The following is a 3,936-nucleotide window of genomic DNA, read 5'->3' as shown; positions in this document are numbered from 1 at the left end:
TCTTAATACTTTTTGGCTATTTTGTCTCGATTAATGGACAAAAGGTACTTAATTATGTTTAAATTGTATTTTCAGCCTAAAAGACATGCTCAAGTTAAAAAGGAAGCAGGATTAGCAATCGGAAGCTTGGGAATTGAAGAAAGAAGAAATTAAGCTAAAAAGCTGAAGGACTCGACGAGTTGGAGCTCAACTCGACGAGTGGATAGGAATATTCGCTAACCATCAGGTGCCTTACCGTGCACGGGTTTTAAGTGATGGACTCGTCGAGTCGGTCTATGGACTCGACGAGTTGACCCTGTTTTCAGAAAACTATATAAAGGGCATTAATACTCGCAACAAAGGACTTTTCTCTGGATCTTTTGGCGAATCATCTGCGATTGGAAGGTTACTGAAGCTCTGGAATTCGAAGATCAACCCTAGAGATTGATTTGGAAGAGATCAAAGGCAACATATACTCTCTTTTTCTTAATCTATTGCACAAAACCATGTTTTTACTTAAGGATTTCGTTTTTGAGATATTACTTGCTGTAGATATGAGCTAAAACTCATTACATCTGTTTAGGGTAGATTAGCTTGTTAATATGGATTGAATTTATGGCATGGATTATTTGATTTGGTAAAATTGTTTTGTTAAGCTTGTAACCAATCCTTATGTGTTGACAAAAACTATTTTCTGTTAATTATCAAGTCTATTAAGTTGCATGAACATCCTCTTAATTGCTTGCTTCATATGATTTATGTGAAAACAATATTATAGGCCTGGTATTAGTGAATATGAACCTAGGATTAATTAGAAAACAGGTAAGTTAATGAGTGAGCTTGTGTGATGAACAACAATATAAGATGTTAATTGAATTAGTAATTTAAGTAGCTACAACTACAAGTCCTACTTAACCAAAATCAAAATACTAGTAAATTCATTAGTTTAACCAATTGGCCACTATTTAAATTAATTTGTTTTCTAAGGATTAGTAGTAGTGAACATGAATCTAATCACATTAATCGGGAGCCAATGACAAAATAATCCATTGCACTTGCCATAAAATCAACTATAGAAACAAGTGAATCGAACCTGAACAAAAGTATCTTTTATTATTGAATTTAATTACCTTCTATTTGCTTTAGTTGTTATTTGTTTTGTTTAAGTGTTATTAGATTGTTTAAGTTTCTAGTCTTGCAAAACTAGCGAAAACCCTTCTTTTTTATTGTTAGTTTTAATTAGATAATTCTAGTAGTTAGTTAATTGTTACCGTTTCCTGTGTTCGATACCCTGCTTGCTTGAACTATATTGCTAAACGATAGGTACACTGCCTTTCGTGTGTTTAATTGTGTTTGAAGTAGTAGGATTAAAAACTAGTGCATTTTACACACATCAAGTTTTTGGCGCCGTTGCAGGGGAACGATTTTAAATAGTTATTTTAGTTGCTAGAGTTATCGATCCTTTGTGTAAGATTTATCTTGCACAAAGTTACCATTTTAGTTAATTAGTTATCTATTTTAAGTTCTAGTTTGTTTTTAAAAAATTTTAATATTATTTCTCTGTTTTAGCCTTGAACTCGTCGAGTCCAGTCGAAGCTACTCGACGAGACGATCGTATTTTTTATTTTCGTTTTTTTATTTCGTTTTGTTCTTTTTACGCGTGTTTTTCTGTTTTCTTTCAGGTATTTTATGACCTGTGGATCAAATTCATCTTTGGTACCACCTCTCGAAGATCCGGAATCAGCTTTGAGGAAGAACAAGGATAAAACTGTTGAAGAGACTAACCCGCCAAAGAAGTCACCTTTCAAGGACCTTAAATCGGTCTTTGGAAAGAAGAAAAGAAAGAAAGTGGGTGAGTCTAGCAGTCAAAAGAGCGAAGAAAGTAAGATAGAAGGTTTTGAACTCAATCCCAATCCAAAAGAAACCGACTACGAAACAGAAACCGAAGAAGAAAGCGACCGAGAAAGCGAACCCAATAACACCATGGCTAACATCGTTGATATCACCATGGGCGAATACAAGAAGAGGATGCGTGATGATACCGGGCCGAGACTCGTGCAACCCGCGATTCCAGCAACTGCTACCTTCGAGCTAAAAGGCCACATACTCGCCCAACTTAAGGACATCCCATTCTACGGGAAAGATCACGAAGACGCATACAAGCATATCGACAAGGTCAACGACATAGCCGACTATTTCAACATTCCTAGTGTGCCCCGCGAGACCGTTTTGCTTCGTATGCTACCGGTTACATTTAAAGGAGCCACGAAAGATTGGCTAAAATCACTCCCTCCAGGGTCCATCACCACATGGGCTAAAATGCGTGAAGAATTTATTGATCAATTTTGCCCTCCCTCAAAAATAGCAAAGTTGAAGAAAGCCATTGCCAATTTCGAGCAACAACTAGGCGAGTCACTCTATGAGGCGTGGGAGAGATACAAAGGCTTGTTGAGGAACTGCCCCAACAATGACTTAAACATTCAACAAGAAGTCTCCATTTTCTATGATGGAGTAAACGTGACAACTAGGCAGCTCCTTGACTCCCAAGGACCACTCACGAAGAAAGCACCCGCGGTCATAAAGGAGCTAATTGAAGAATTCTCTAAGCACTCTAGAGAATATCATAATTCAAGGAATGACTTGACTCGAGGGGCGGTGAACTCGGTTTCCGATAATATGGCGGCAGTGATGGCTAAATTAGACAGTTTGGACCGAAGAATTACAAAGATGGATCAATCCATCCATGCTATCCGGGTGGGATGTGAGAATTGTAGCGGGCCTCACCTTACTAAAGATTGTGATCTTGACGAGCACGGGAACCGAAAAGTGAAAGTATGTTACTCTAGTGGCGATAGATATGACGAGGATTGGCGAAAACCGAAAAAGGAGTGGCTACCATATGACGAGTACAAGAAGGCAAAAGAGGAGAAGTATAGGCTGAAAACTAGATGTTTCTATCAAAAGGAGGAGTCGGTGCAAGAAAAGAAAATGGATCTTGAAGACATGCTAAAGCAATTTGTAGCCGCATCTGAGAAAAGACACAATGATACCGATGCGGCAATACGGGAGCAACAAGCATTGACGAGGAATCAACAAGCTTCTATTCTTAACATTGAAAAACAGTTGGGCCAACTTGCACTACAAATCAATCAAAGAGCACCGAGTGAACTTCCAAGTAATACCAAGAAAAATCCGAGAGGCGCTCAAATCAACATCGTGACGACTAGAAGTGGAATGATAATTACCCCTCTGATACCCATCGTGAAGGAAGATCCACAAGAGATACAGGAGGTACAGAAAGAAGACCCGAAACTACAAACAGCCGACTCGACTCGTCGAGTCGTGGATAAGGACTTGATGAGTCCACAATCTAAACAGAAAATAGACCCCCCTTTGAAATCTTATCAACCTCCATTTCCATTTCCAAGACGGGCTAGACAAGAAAAGCAGAATGAAGATTATCAAAAGTTCCTGGAACACATCAAAGCCCTCCAAATTAACATGCCTTTCATAGAAGCGGTTGCACAAATGCCTAAGTACGCAAAGTTCTTAAAAGAGCTACTCACAAATCGAAAGAAGCTGGAAGAGGTGTCCAAGGTAGTACTTAATGAAAATTGTTCAGCCGCAATGTTGAACAAGTTGCCAAAGTAAATGGGTGACCCTGGGATGTTGACTTTGCCATGCCAATTCGGGAACCTAGCCACTAGTTATGCATTGGTGGATTCGGGGGCGAGTGTTAATCTTATGCCATACTCGTTCTTTAAGAAGTTGAACCTTCCGGAGCTGAAACCGATTCGTATGGCTATTCATCTAGCAAACAAGATGGTGACATTTCCAAGGGGGATATTTGAGGACTTATTGGTCAAGGTTGATAAATTTGTATTCTAGTGCTAGACATGGAAGAGGACCACAAAGTGTCGATCATCCTTGGAAGACATTTCCTAAACACCGTGAGTG

The sequence above is a fragment of the Lactuca virosa genome, chromosome 5 (assembly GCF_052849685.1).
Source record: "Lactuca virosa cultivar CGN04683 chromosome 5, Lactuca_virosa_CGN04683_v6, whole genome shotgun sequence".
Lineage (NCBI taxonomy): Eukaryota > Viridiplantae > Streptophyta > Magnoliopsida > Asterales > Asteraceae > Lactuca > Lactuca virosa.
This window is presented reverse-complemented; position numbering follows the sequence as displayed.